General features: G+C 44.7%; 1 protein-coding gene across 1 annotated transcript in view; it reads right to left on the minus strand.

The window, feature by feature from the left end:
* The window catches only part of Map3k13 (mitogen-activated protein kinase kinase kinase 13), a 107,344-nt gene extending 104,446 nt beyond the window's left edge, over positions 1-2,898 (minus strand). The window contains exon 1 of the mRNA XM_038346616.2: positions 2,769-2,898. The gene's annotated coding sequence lies outside the window, so the exon portion shown is untranslated. The remainder of the gene's footprint in view (positions 1-2,768) is intronic.
* Positions 2,899-15,836: the final 12,938 nt, after the last annotated feature.

Here is a 15,836-nt window from a genome sequence, read left to right on the forward strand (position 1 = left end):
CTACAGAGAAACCCTGTCTAGAAAACCCAAAATTAATTAATTAATTAAAAAAATAAAACTGTTATTAAGTTGGTAAATTTCATGATTTGTTTATTAGCAACTAATTTTTTTTAAGCTTTACAAAAATTCTATTATAAACTCTAAAGACAACAAAAATTATTCTGAAGCTAATTTTTTTAAAATCTAGGAGATTGGCCAAACTCCAAAAGTCTGATAATACACTGGGCGGGATACTTGAACCAATGTTTTATACATTGCTAGGGGACTGCAAATGGGTGTCGGCTTCCTGGAGGACAATCAGCCATCTACAGCATCTCTTAACAACGCACAGAAACAGGAACTTCATCGCTGTTTGTAACAGGAAGTTACTAGAAACAACCAATGTCCATGAGATTGCTTGTGTTTAGTTCAAACATACAATATGATAATACACAACTGTTTAAAAATGAAGGTGTTCTTCAAGTGTTATTAGCAAGACATATTCACCATATATTAAAAATTCAGACTAGAATACAAGTATTGTGTGGAAAAGAGCAAGAAAATTAGAGTCTATTATGCATGTCCATTAAGAAATCATGGAAAAGCTGAGCAGTGGTGGCTCACGCCTTTAATCTTAGCACTCCGGAGGCAGAGGCAGGCGGATCTCTGTGAGTTCGAAGCCAGCCTGGTCTACAAGAGCTAGTTCCAGGACAGGCTCCAAAGCTACACAGAGAAATCCTGTCTCGAAAAAACAGAAAGACAGAGACAGAGACAGAAACAAAGCATGGAGAACACATGGGGAAACAAGGACAGCGGTTCAGGAGTTCTAACGAGAACCAAAGTGCCCTGGATAGGGACTGGCTGCAGTGAGACTTTTCAGCATGGAGCTTTTTATGCTCTGGTCTTAGAATCATGTGACTCTATCAGTTATTTAAAAAAAAAAAGAATCCCTATCTTTAGAATAAATTTTGACGGCACCACGTGACATTAATCTACTCATACAACTATTTCCCAGGCATCTGTTATCTGACAAGCGGGCACTACTCTAGCCTGGTGATCCAGAACTGAGGAAGATAAAGTTCTTGCCTTTTAACACCTACAGCCTATGGAGAAAGACCAAATATATACATATGTAGACATACACACCTCTATGTACACTTTCATATTTATAAAATAATATGTCCTGCTGAATGTTAAAAGCAAGCAAACAGCAAACTAAGGCAAAGGGAAAAGGGGTGGTGTGGGCACGGGAGTGGGGGCAGCTGCGCTCTAGAAGGCCTGGTAGGAAGAAATGTTGAAGGCAGCAAACACATGTACGTAGCTGGAGGGAACTGAAGACAAGGGGTGGGGTACAAACATGCTCGGGAGTCAGAACGAGTTACCTTGTGGGGTGCAGCAAGGGTGTGAATGCTAGGTGACTTGTAGAAATGGATAGGTGGCTTGCAGAGGTGCCTGAAAATTTTCAAAGGACTTTGAATTTTAAAAATTACCAAAGGATTTTGGTTAAGATTCAGAAGTCAACACCTGTTTGGCTTTCCAGGTGACTAAAAGTCTGAATATTTCAGATGCAGCCAGGAAACAGCTGCTTCCCCCGTGACCAGGTCACATATCCCTCTGGCTTCTTTCCAAAGACGTCCACTCCCTCCCTAGTCTTGCTTCATGAACCAACAACCAGCCAAATAACTTCACCCAACAATTTCCTGCCTTAAGGAAGTTAACTGGTCAGGCCCCTAAGATCACTGAGATCCAGCAGTCTAAAGAAAGGATGGACAGAGTCTTCACTTCACTGCAGTCCTGGAGCCTGCTGGGAACAATATGTCCTGAGCTCTCGTCCCCCAGTACCACAATCCGGGTCCCACTCAGCACACAGCAGTAAGAAGTGAGCTTGGAAATAAACTGTCCCTAAGGTCTGAAGACAGGGAAACACAGTGAACTTCTACATAAACAACCTCAACATTCACCAAGGGCTGGCAGCGTTGCTGGCCAAGAGCTAGCCTTTAACTCATGCGTTAACTATGTCAAAATATTCAAAATCATACAACTGTCATGCCTCAGTTTTTTAAATCCACTGTAGTAAAAGGAAAACAGAAAATACCAACCCTTGCAACACCAAATACAGCCTTAACATCCTCGTAGCTACACGCGAGAAGCCAGCGTGTTTACGTAATGTGCAGCTCTAGGAATCCTAATCTTGTGACAAGGACAGGAGAACACCACCAATTTCATACATGGGGCTTATTTCATATACTCCAGGTCTGGGATTTCCACCTGACAAATCAGGACACATGTTAAAATCTTAAAGTATTTCCCTCAGTCACATTAAGTTTCTTGGGACACTGGCGCCCACTTCATTCTGCTGCTCCTGAGTCTAGAATCCCAACATTCTGTTCCATTTTAAGCGCTGCTTTCTCATTCATTTCTTTCCTTTGGTCGCCCTCAATCACCCAGAGTGCTATCTGCTGCCACGGCCTTACGCAGCTGTCGGGAACACGGGGAGAAAGGAGCACAGATCTGAGACCACTCCACCTCCACTGCCATCTGCTTCCCACTGCAGAGGCCGCCACTCAACACAAGACACAATCAGGAGCTATTGGAGTAGACTACTTGCTTCGGATTTTTATGGCTTCTCTTCATTTTAAAGAACAAAACTATTTGTGAACCGCTGAATCGTCCTAAGCTGGGCTAGTATAGAAGACACATGCAGAACTTGATTTAATCTTATGTAAATTATTCTTGCAAATCTTCGATGTTAAAATGCCATCAAAGTTAAAAAACAAAACACTACTTACGGCACCCTGTGGTCCGGACAGACAGCAAGAAATTACTGGCGGTCAACTACTCCCTCCGGTTAAACTTTGTCCCCTGCCTGACTGTTTCTGGATTGAGTTCACAGATACACGTTTGCAGCGGCCTTAGAAGCCACCGCCTGACAAGCAGGTAGGAGGATTTGTTCTTTAACTCCTGCCTGTCAGCAACATCCCAAAGGTCAAGTTCAACGTGTTTAAAGAGACAAATGTAATGAAGGCCCGGGAAAGCCTGAAAATGTGTTCATTCCTGGTGGCAGGGCTTGGGTCTCATGGGATTTCTTTTCCATGTGTTACAGGGTGGGAGGGGTCCAGTCCTCAGAGCTTCAAGTATTCTTGATTCTTTTTAATCCAAGTTTCTCCTAGTTGGAATCGATACATTGTACAATCATAGCAGAGAGAGCTGAAGCTTGCTCTTCTGCTTGTGCCCCATCTCACTCTACCCACCTCTTTTCCTGGTGAAGTAATGCAGGAGACCTTGTAAATTTAATAGGGCTTTTTTGACACTCAAACCATCTGCTTTCAGAATTTGATGCTGCTTCTCTGGCTGGAGGCTCCGGCTCCTTTGCAGTTGGTGCCAGGAGCCTCCACACTGGCAGCCATCTATCTACCGTGGGCTAAACGCACTACCGACTCCGGGGATGTTGGAGTATTGTCTTCCAGGAAATACATTTTGGATCATCTTCAGTTTTTCTGCACGATTCTCTGTGTATAACTTGACTTCCTCACATCCTGGTGACTCTCTCCAATGAGCGGAATGATATGTCCCCATCATCAGAACCGGTGAAAGTTACTTTACACAGGGATCTTGTACACGTGGTTGAGTTTAAGGACACTGGCATGAGGACATTATTCAGACAGGGCCAGCCTAAAGCAGAATCCTTCTCAACTGTGGTCAGAGAGTTACTACGAAGACCCCACTAGTTCCTGCTCGCTTAAAGTGGAAAGAGGCACAACCTAAGGGGTGTGAGTGGACTTTGAAGCTAAAAAAGCAAACAAGCAAACACACAGAAACAAAACAAAAAACAGACCTTCCTCCAGAGCCCCCGAGGAAGGATCAAAGCCCTGAAAAGCCATGCGTTTGAGCCCAGTGAGACCCATGTTGAACCACAGTTTGTAATCTTGATTCTATCTTTCGAATTATGCGTATACACGTGTGTCTGTGAGGGATATGTGCCTGTGAATGTAGGTGCCCTGGAAGGCAGATGCACCAGATGCCCTGGGACTAGACTAACAGGTGGCTGTGAGCCAGCTGACACCGGAGCAAACAAACCAGGTACCTCTGCAAGAGCAGAGGATGTGCTTAGCCACTGAGCCAGCTCTCCAGCTCCCTAATGAGTAGTCACTTAAACAACAGTTTGTGATTTTTGTAGGGTGGCAAAATAACAAAGATACTTTAAGTTCAGCGTGATCCCTTTAAAGCATAATACTCAAGGCCGAATAAAATATTCTAAGAGGGACGATAAAGAAAAAGAAATCAAATCCGTTGGTCTGGAGCTAAACACTTACTGTTTGTTTGTTTATTTAAGACTGTGCAACACTCCTAGCTGTCCTGGAACTAGCTCTTGTAGACCAGGCTGGCCTCGAACTCACAGGGATTCACCTGCCTCTGTCTCCCGAGTGCTGGGATTAAAGGCGTGCGCCACCACCGCCTGGCCTGTTTTTGATTCTTGATGAATCATACTCAACTTAGTAGATGCCCACGCTTTGTCACATAAGCTGTATAGCATCAGGTACCCAACTTTACTCTCCTTTTAGTTTTTTTCTTTCCTGTGCTGGTGTCAAGCATACAAACTGTATCTGTGTGAATGCTGCTCTAACTACAGTAGGGAGAAGAATCAGGGACTGTTTTGGAATATATGAAGACACTGTAGTGGTTTGAATGAGAATGGCCCCACAGGCTCACAGGAAATGCTGGTCACCAGAGAGTGGCACTACTGGAGAGGACTAGGAGGAAGTGTGTCCCACGAGGTGTGGCCTTGGGGTTTGAAAGAGACTAAGCCAGGTCCAGTTGAGTCCCTCTCTCTTCCTGCTCCCTGCGAGCCTGGATGCAGAACTCTCAGCTAATTCTCTACCACTGTGTCTGCCTGCTTCCTTGCTTCCCTCCATGATGATAATGGACTACAATGAAACTAAACGTAAGCCCCAATTATATGCTTTCTTTTATAAGAGTTGCCTGGGTCATGGTGCCTCCTCACAGCAATAGAACAATGACTGAGACAGACACTCAACTTCATTCAGCACAGGAGAAATGAAAAAAGAGAACGACATCATTTTAATCTACATTTTAACTTTAATTTGGCAAAATTCCAAATGTTGTATAAGACATAACGCTGATGGATTTAAAGGGAAGCAATGGTAAACTCTGGAAAACAAGCAGACAAATAATGAACACGCAGAGAGGCTCTTTCATCAGGGTCTATAATACAATACAACGGCTAAACCACATCTTCCCTGTGTGCACGGGCACCCACTGCAGGGCTATGCAAAAGTAAAGGACACGGATTCTGAGGGACTGGTAAGCACGGTTACTGTGCGGATATCTAACAGGATGGAATGAAGGACACTGGTCCCGGGGGACTGGTAAGCACGGTTACTGTGTGGATATCTAACAGGATGGAGTGAAGGCCATGGATCAGGGGGACTGGTAAGCGTGGTTACTGTGCGGATATCTAATGGTACGGAGTGAAAAGCAAGGTGGCGGGTTACACATGAAGAATTAGCAAGCTACACTGATTTCAAACACCCATGCAGAGAAATCTCTCTCAACGCAATTGTGTGTACACATGTGCATGCACAAGGGCATGGCTGAAGCAGGGTGTGCATGCCTGCATGCACCTCTCAGGAAGGACATTTATGGAAACAGACTCAGTAGGTGCACCCTAGGCCAATGGCCCAAGGTGGAAGACACATGCAATCCTCTAACGCTTTGACATTTTTGGCCAAAGTTGATATTACCAATGTGATGATATGCTAAATGCAGCATGGCACCCAGATTATATGCTGAAAGAGAAAAATGCAGTACTTGAAAAGCTTTGTAAAAACCAAATGAAGTTGAGATTTCAGATAATAATCATATTAATTTCTTAATTTTGACAACTAAGTTATGACCACAGGAGATGCTTACACGAGAAGCTGGGTGAAAGTTATGCTGGAGTTTTTTTGTACTGTCTTTGCAACTTTTCTGTGCATCTAAAAAAATCAATCCAAAAATAAGCTTTATTCAAGAAATACAAAAGCTTTGTTTGGTGTAGTTTGCTCTGCTTTGAGACAGAGTGATCACGTAGTTCAGGTTGGCCTTGAACTTGGGCAAGCTCCTGCCTCAGCATCCTGGGCGCTAGGATTACAAGCTTGAGCCATCCCACCCATCTTTAAACAGACATTTTTAACATTACCAGGGCAGTTTGGGAGGGGGTGGTGGTGCAGAGTGGCTTGGAGAAAGGAGAAAGCATCAAAGAGGCAAGATGAGAAGTTGTGGGAGTAATCTTGCCATGAGGAGATGAGGGCTTATGTTAAGATAACGGTCACGAGAGTGTCTGCTTAGCACAAGACATTTCGAAAGAAAGCAATCAGGACGCTTGCAATAGCAGAGAAAAACCAAACATATTAGTGACATGTGATGGAAATCACAGGAGACAGGGCGAGGTTAATTTCAGGCTGGTGAGATGTCTCAGCAAGTAGAGGTGCTTGCTGTTAGCCTGACACTCTGTTTGCTACCCATCCCATGTGGTAGAGGGAGAGGCCCAACTCCCACTAGTGATCAGACAAACTCCACGCGCACACTGTGGCACACGTGCATCCCCCCCCCCACACACAAATAACTGCATGTAAAAAAATCACTAAACTCATTAATCCAACAACTCTTTGTTGGTACTCACTATACCAGGCACCATGTATGGCACTGGGAACATGAGTTTGTAAATCCAGAGGGTACAGTAACCCCAAAATGTGCTGGTGAGAATAACCAAAAGGCATCTGGCGATTTGCTGTAAGATAAGGGTGCAGACAAGGAGAAAATAGAGGACAGAAAGTGGACGCTGAGTCAAGGGACACAAAAGGTCAGGGACAAGAGTGGCAGCAATGAAGGCAAGGAAGTGGGCAAAGGGCTTGGGAAAGCATCGGGATAGCACGAAAACATGAGACAAGGACCAGGGAGGACACTGTCTGAGAGCAAGACACCTAAGAGACTACCGGACCCTGGTGTAAAAGACACTAGCGCAAAGGACAACCAAAGACCTCCTCTACTTCCAGGAAAGCAGAGCTGCCAGCCGAGAGGCACCCAGGCTCAAAGGCCTTTGGGAACGGATGGCATCCACTGTCCTGCCTATGACTCATGTGAGCTTGCTTCATGCTGTTCCCAGGAGAACAATCTGTTTCTACTTGGGACACTTGGGCACAAACCTGAGACACATTCATCAGACAGAACAGCCATGTTGGAACATGTTCCTGCTTTTAAAATGTGAGATTCCTAGAATGTTAAAGATAAATATGAATTGTGGCTTCAGTTGGCAAATATATACAAAATATATTTCACTTCCAAAGAAGAAAAAAATTAAAAATGAAGTCTTAACCTGATGCCATCCGCCACTATTTCTCAGCTCATCTGACCACTCACTGTGTGTCCTATGGGCTGTGGCTGAGGTTTAGTCGCGCACTTACAGTGAAGCCAGTGTTTAGTCAGTAGGATCTGATGATGGCAAATCAGAGTTCTAACTCACATCTGTGCATAAGACTATGTGTCACGCACATACCTGGCCTGATTGTGTGCCATTTGCACACTATGGGTGTCTCTGTCACCAGAAGAGTTGGGGACTGTGCTTCAAATTCTAAATTATCTCAAATACAACTATGGTTTTTTTTTTTTGTATGATAAACAGGATACGAAGAAAATGGAAAAGCAGTTTTCATCCCTAATTTTCTACCAATTAAAATGAAATACTATTTCAGCATTAAATCCTCATACGTAAGGATAATTACTGGCTCCAATCATTGGAAACCTCCTCTGCTGGCTACAGTGTGGTATTCTCGTCTAGTAAAGACTCAGTTTAAACTTCATGTGAGAATCAAGAGAGCAGTAAGCACACAAGCAGTGTGCAAGAGTTCCCAGAAAATACCATCAAAAACTATGACAAATAATAATTTCTCTAAATATCATCTGGCTTAGTTACTGAGAGAAACAAGTCATATTATCAATACTGTGATGTAACCCTGATCAAACTCAGCTGCAGAGATGCACACACTCTTGCTGCAGTTACTCCAGAAATATAAGTATTTACTGCTTATTCAATATTTAACAAACACCTTTTCAAAGCTATTTTCTGGCCCATGGTAGAAAGCAGCAGCAGGAGTCTGGGAATAGGGGCAGAAAGCACAGAATCACCCAGAACTTTCCTAAGGCCTTGCAGTCTCACACAACTCTGAGGTCTGAAAGCTCCCCAACCTCTGAAAATTAAAGGTAAACTCTAGATCCTACCATCGAATGAAACACCACAGGTTTAAACCTTAACTACAGACCTAGAGAGTGAGGGCTGAAAACCTGCTAGCGGACACATGAACAGCTGCCAGGCTACTTCTTACATTTGTGTCTAGACGGTTACTGAGGAGAAAGATCTAAACCAGTGGTTCTCAACCTTCCTAAGACCGTGACCCTTTAATACCTGTTGTGTACTTAATACTCCACGTTGTGGAGACCCATCATAAAGTGATTTCATTGCTACTTCATAACTGTAATTTGCTATTGCTACGAATCGTCACGTAAGCATCTGCAATGTGGAGTAGCTGATGAGACCCCCGTGGCCTTGCGACCCACAGGCTGAGAACTGCCGCACTCATGTGTGCTCAGCAATGTCTGCTAAGTCAAAAAGGCTGTTTGCTGATGCCATTTAAGGGCAGGTTCATAAAGCTTCAAGAACAGTGGGTTAGGTTTCAACTGGCAGAACTACTGAGGGAAAACATACTGAAAATATTTTAAGACTCTGCTTAGAAGAGAGGGTAAAGGGACCCAATCCTGCAGACTGAATTCCAGCTCCAGGGCCCATGGTGGGTGAGGATCAGCTGCAGCAAGCAGCAAGTCATCCTCCGATCACCACGAGCAAGCCAAGACAACACACACACACACACACACACACACACACACACACACACACCTGTCTCTCTTGTCCCCTGCAATTTAAGGCTGAATGGGGCGGGGACTTTTTCTAAGCATTAAAAGAGATAATAAACCATGAATAAGTTTCCAAGTTTCTTAAACTTACTTTCAATCAAAGTGTAAAATAGAAATCGAGTTCCAGGTCTCCCTTTTATATTAAAACAAACAAGATAAAAGGAGCCACTTAGCCAAATGGGTTAATGTTTACACAGAGGTAGCTTTTCCCAATTATTTCCCTTCCAAGTCTGACTGGTTGAGTGGCCTTGCTGGAATTCCCCTGTCAGCTGGGAGTATCTACTGGACTTCTGGACAGAAACTGCTTTCACATGACACACAAGAATGGCATGCCACGCCTATCTGTCCCTGCACCTTGAGCTGGGCTGTTAAGATTACAGACGAATCAATAAGCTTTATACATGGTGAAATGCTTTGTCCTTTAGGCCACTGAAGGAAGTATCAGACTTCATTCTATTTCACATTAGATACTTACAGGGCCAATAAAGTCACATGCTACGACTCCCACCGCTCTGACGGGCCTGTTTTCAAAGTGGAATACACGATGCTGACGTGAGAATTGGAATTCATTTCTGAATCCTGTCACTATAGTGTAACTACCTGAAAACCTGGATGATATGAAACCTCTATTTTTATTTGAGAATTTCTAAAACATCTATCGATGTAGAAAAGGCCTTTGGGAACTGCTGTGAGGTGGTCATGGGACCTGTTCTTTGCTGTGTGGGCCAATTCGAGCTGATCTCAACACCACTGAAAATCAACACAGAGAGCACGTCCCTCCCCACACGTCATCCAGACACACCTTGGCGCCGCTGCTCATACAGTAAGCATCGCCCTGGAATTGTAGCCCAGAAATTCACTTTTCCTTCCAACACTGTTTTCAGGGCTAAGGTGGGGGAAAAAGGTAACATTTCACAGTCTGAGTTTCTATAGAATTTATCGGTGTTTCTTAAGTTGAGACAAAAGCACACAGGAACTGGGAAATGCAGGAGAGGGCCATATGCTTAGAGATAACTTGTACTAGAGAATCTCAGTATTACTCTAGAACAGTGGCTGACACCTTCTATTACACAGGTCAGAAGTTTTATAATTGTTTTTTAATTTTGTAAAATTTTTAATGAGGATGGAGAGATGGCTTAACAGTTAAGAATAATTCTTTAATTTAAATATATTTATTTTAAAAATTATTTTTATGTGTATGAGTATTTTGCCTACATATATTGTGGTGGTTTGGATAAAAAACAGCCTCCATAGACTCAGGGAGTGGCACTATCAGGAGGAGTAGCCTTGTTGGAGTAGGTGTGGCCTTGTTGGAGGAAATGAGTCATTAAGGGTGGGCTTTGAGGTTTCTAATGCTCAAGCCAGGCCCAGTAGGTGTCTTTTTCTTCCTGTTGCCTGCCAACCCATATGTAGAACTCCCAGCTCCTTCTCCGGCACCATGTCTGCCCATATGCTGCCTTGCTTCCCACCATGATGACAATGGACTTAACCTCCAAACTGTAAGCGAGCCCCCCAATTAAATGTTTTCCTTTATAAGAGCTGCCATGGTCATGGTCTCCCTTCACAGCAATAGAAACCCTGAGACATGTGTGCATGTGTATACACCTAGTGTATGAGGAGGCAAAACACAGCTATCAGATCCCTAGGAACTGGAGCTAAGAATGGTTATAAGTCCCATGTCATGGCTCCTGGAGACAAACCTAGGATGTCCGCAAAGGCAGCCAGTGCTCTTAACCACTTAGGCGTCTCCCCAGCCCCTTATAATGTTTTTGAGGCAGGGTCTCACATAGTCTAGTCTGGCCTGAACTCCCTGTGGAGCTGGTGATGCCCTTCAACTACTGATCCTCTTGCCTCTGTCTCCTGAGAGCTGGGGTGACGGTGTACTTCACCACTCTGAATGTAGGCCAAGCCAGGGATGGGTTCCACGACCTTGTGCCTGCTCGGCGAATACTCTACCAATTGAGCTACATCCCAGGCCCTACTATAGGTTCTTAGGAAATTTCCAAAGCATTGGCATATTAAATAGAAACTTCTAGTTTAAGGGCTAAGCTCCTGTACTGGGACCCAAAACACAAGGCTAAAATCAGAATGGAGTCACTCAAGCTGAAGCTCAACCCAGTGAAGTTGAAACGGAGCCATCTCTCTGACCTTCTGAAAAATCAGGATTTTCTAAATAGGTCAATTACAATGGTGGGATTTAGTTTCCTCTGCACCCACCCTTCCACCTCCTGGAAAGAGTAGACCTGATACAGTCAGTGATTTTTCTGCTCTCTCCTGTCCCAGCTTTCAAGGACATGACCAATCTTGTCACTGCTTTCTTTTCTGTTGTTGGTGGTGGTTTTCTGAGACAGAGACTCTGGGTATCCTTAGCTGTCCTGGAACTCTGTAGGCCAGGCTGGCCTCAGACTCACAGAGATCCTCCCTCCCCTGCTGGGATTAAAGGAGTGTGCGACCAGCGACTACCCAGCTACCTTGTTGCTACTTTCTTCAAGCCCTTGTCTGTCTCTAAAACTTATGCTCAGATCCCCAGAACATGTGTTCCATTTTATTGAATGAAATGTCCAGACTCTAGAAGAGAAAATAAATATCCCTAAATTATTGTGATTCTGTATTTTGCCAAGCATGACGTCACGCTAATTGAAGGCTGACTTGAAAGCCAGCTGTCTTTCTTGCCCGGGTCCTAAGTGTCTCCTCCTAATGCAGTTTACTGAAGAACAATGAATGGGATACTAACTTCACAAGCACACGCAACTCTGATCTTTCAAATGAAGAGAAGATAAAAAAAATTAATAATTGGGACAGAGAGGAAAAAACAGGTAATCAAGCCATTTTCTAAGACTTCTCACCGTTACTTCTACTCCCCTATTCTCAGCTACTTAGCAAAACAAACAAAAACCCTGATATATAAAATTTATAATTCTGTCCTAAAAATCCTTGAAATCTTCAAGCAATGAATGTAATTTGTGTTTTAATATGCTAGCCAATGCTCACCCATCACTACAAAGACTGTGAGACAAGATTAGACACAGGAGGGCATTGAGGCTTACTGTTAATAAACCAACAAGGCAATTAATCATAGCTGGGTATGGAGCTTTCGTAAAACTACAAGGAATGTTCTAACAGCTCAGTCGTCAGAGTTCCTGTAGCACACAGCAGTCTTGCCCATCTCACGTGCCTGGCTCCTATGTTTCCGTCCTTACCCGCTAGCACTGGGTCTGTGGGGACTCTAGTAAACCAACTGAATCCGTGGAGGGGTTTGTGGCAGCTGCTCAGCTGAACAACTCGGAGCCTGTAGCTGCATCTGAAGTATATAAGGTTGGTCTCTGCAAGGTGAAACCTCAGCCATACCCCAAAGCTAAACACAGTCACAGGTGGGAAAAGCAGTTTATTTCACCGGACAGATCCCCTACCTCTGGGCCAGCCCAACTATGTCCAGTTGAGTGTCACACCCAACTCAGAGTGTAACACACGTCTAATGGCTTGTCTGCTGGTGGGACTGCCTATCTGAACCTCCATGGCCAGCTGGGCACCTGACACGTACCAGACCGTTAGACAGATGCCAAGGCAGCATGGCTGGAAGTGTGAACTACATAGCTTCTTCCTTGTGAGGGGAAGGGAAACGAAGAACATATGTTTAACTTCACATCTTTTCAGGGGTCTTGAGTGACTATTTTCTATCAAGCCTGACTGAAGTGCTGACAGAATTTATAATTTTTGGACCCCAGGGAAGTGCTGAGTACTAGAGCACCAGAGAGCCTGCAGTACCAAAGGCAAACACCAGAGGGAGCAAGAAACCCTTACAAATCCCTGAAACAAAAACTTTCCACTTGGGAAAAGACATATATGCAGTCCAGAGAACACACACCCTAAAATATTTGAGAGGTCCCAGAACTATCTAGGCTGATGGGTGAAGGTCCTCTGTATGAAGCTGGGAAAGAAGGCTGTTACTTCGTTTTCTTGGTATGTCTATTTGGGAAACAAATACTGGGGGTGGGGGTGGGGGATGTCATAGGAACCAAAGGAATCAAACCTAGCCAGGCAAGGCACTTCCCTTCTGTATACTCGGCTCGTGGGCAGGCTGAGGTGGAGGACTGCCATGAGCAGGAACCGGCCTGGGCTACAGAGTAAGAACGTGTGCAAAACAAAATTCACAATAAAACAAACAACCCAACAACATAAAAGTCAAAGAATTCAGAGAAAGAACGGAAAGAAGCTGTATTAAAGCAAGTCAAGGCGCTAGCAGAAACCACACAAACAGCTGAAAGAAACCAGAGAAATGGTGAGGACGCAGCGAACGCGACAAAAATTACCTCAGAGAGCCAGACAAGAATTACAGAACTGGAGAACATGGAAACTGGGTCTTCAACCTTATATTTGATCAAATAACCCAGTAAACTTAAAGACAGACCATTTAAGATCACTGAGTAGAAGGAACACAAAGAAAAAGCACTTCATTAAAGTGACACTTGAGGGACCGAGGTGGCCAACACACACACACACACACACACACACACACACACACACCACAGCACTCATAATTCAGACTTTGCCAACCGAGTGGAAGGAAATGGGCCTCTCCATCTTCACTAGATCTTTATTTATTGTGTGTGAAGGGGGGGCACATGTGCCACAGTGCACACGTAAAAAGACCGGAGAACAGCTCTCCTTCTACCACGTAGGTCCTGGGGACTGAACCTGGGTCACCAGCCTTCGCAGCAGGCACCTTACCCACTGAGCCACCCCACTGGTCCTCTAAACTGAGCGAGGTCAAAGGTTTCCCACAAATGAACCCAAAGAAGCCTACACAAGGAAATACTGCAACTGAACTGCCGAAAGTCAAAGACAAAAATCTCTGTCGAGAGAAAAATCACTGTCACGTACGTAGGAGGACCACAACTGTCAGGAGATTTCTCTACAGAAGCATTATAGATCAGAGGTGCTGGGAAGAGAAATTCAAAATCTGGAGCGCTATGCCTCCAGAAACGAGAGGACCCTTCCTAGACCAACGCTGTGCACAGGTGGGGGAGGGAGGCTAAGGGAAGCAGGCTGGCCTAGACTTCACTGAGGAGGTGACTTGAGCCATGACCTGAAAGAGCAAAGGATTAGAGCCCACAGAATGAGGGGGGGGGCACATTCCAAGAGCAGAGAACAGCACTGGAAAAAGCCTTGCGAAAGAAAGAGGGTACAGTAGCCGAGACAAGTGAACCAGGGGGACAGAAGACATCAGGCCAGAGTGGTGAAGGGAGCCCCTCTTCACAGAGACAACATGGCCTTCTCTCAGCAGGACACTTGGCTGCTTTATGAGGCTGAAATGGCAAAGGAAGAAGCATTAGTAGGCAAGCGCAAGGGAGGTGATGGCCCAAGTCTGATGTATTCAGGGTTGAGTCAATGAGAATTTTTTTTTAATTTTTCAATACAGTTTTTCTCTGTGTAGCCTGGCTGTTGTGGAATGCACTGTGTAGACCAGGCTGGTCTCGAACTCAGATATCCACCTGCCTTTGCCTCTAAGTGCTGGGATTAAAGGTGTCAGATAGAAGCCTGATGTAAGGGAAGCTCCCAAGAATCTACAGGGTGACCCTAGCCAAGACTCCTAGCAAGAGTGGATATGTAGTCTGAACTGGCCATCTCCTGTGATCAGATTGGTGACCACCCCAATTGTCATCAGAGAGCCTTCATCCAGTCATTGATGGAAACAGATACAGAGACCCACGGCCAAACATTAGGCAGAGCTCAGGTAATCCTGCCGAAGAGAGAAAGGATTATAGGAGTCAGGGAGGTCAAGGACATCACAAGAAAACCCACCGAAACAACGAATCTGGCTCACAGGGATTCAGTCTGAACCAACAACTAGCGAGGCGAGGCTGCATGGGACAGACCTAGCCCCTGCATACATGTGGCAGTTATGTATCTTGGTCTACCAGTGGGACTTCTAACAGTAGAGCAGGGGCTGTCCCTATGCTTTGGTTGGCTCTTGGGAACTCATTCTTCATACTGGTTTCCTTGCTCAGCTAATACAAGAGGAGGTCCTTAGTACTACTGCAACCTGATATGCTATGCTTTGTTGATACCCAAGGAAAGCCTGCTCCTTTCTGAGTAGAAACAGGAGCAGACTGGGGCAGGGAGCACAAGAGAGGTGTGGGGAGAGGAAGGGGGAGAAGGGGGAGGGGAAACTGTGGTCGAGATATAAAATAAATAAATCCTAAAAGCCTTCTAAATTAATGAAGATGTGTGCTCCTACACCCAGCTATGGTAGCGGACTTTCTAAACCGTCAGATTGCAAAAGTAACTCAAAGTTTAAGGACTGGGAAGTATGGAACTGTCTGTTAGTGAGCTGGGGAAACTGAAGAGGGGTTTGATAGTAACAAAGATCATGAGTTCAAATTTGAACATATTAAAAGTTTGAGATGCACATTAGACACACAGTGTACAGAACTGACCTCATTGGTCATTGCCCTCTCCTGGAAATATCCTTGAGTTGTCTTCAGTGTGCTTACCTCTGGGTTCTCCTCCGACTCGTCTTTCTAGTGGTTTTTGTGTAGTTGCATGCACGCACAAGTCTAGGGTGCTGAGGAGAGGTGCGGGCTGGAGACAAAACTGTGGAAGTCAGTATTATAGAGCCATGAGAGTTGAAATCACCAAGAGAAAGGATTACAGGTTTTTTTATGTGCGTTGGTGTTTTGCCTGCATGTATGTCTATGTAATGGTGTCAGATCCCCCTAAAACTGGGACTACACACCGTTTTGAGCTGCCATGTGGGTGTTGGGAATTAGACCCAGACTCTGGAAAAGCAGTCAGTGCTCTTAACCACTGAGCCATCTCTCAGCCCAGATTACAGATTTTTAAGAGATGGAGAGAGAAAACAAGAACACACAAGGACTGAGTTCCAATAT

Source organism: Arvicola amphibius, chromosome 10 (genome assembly GCF_903992535.2).
Source record: "Arvicola amphibius chromosome 10, mArvAmp1.2, whole genome shotgun sequence".
NCBI lineage: Eukaryota > Metazoa > Chordata > Mammalia > Rodentia > Cricetidae > Arvicola > Arvicola amphibius.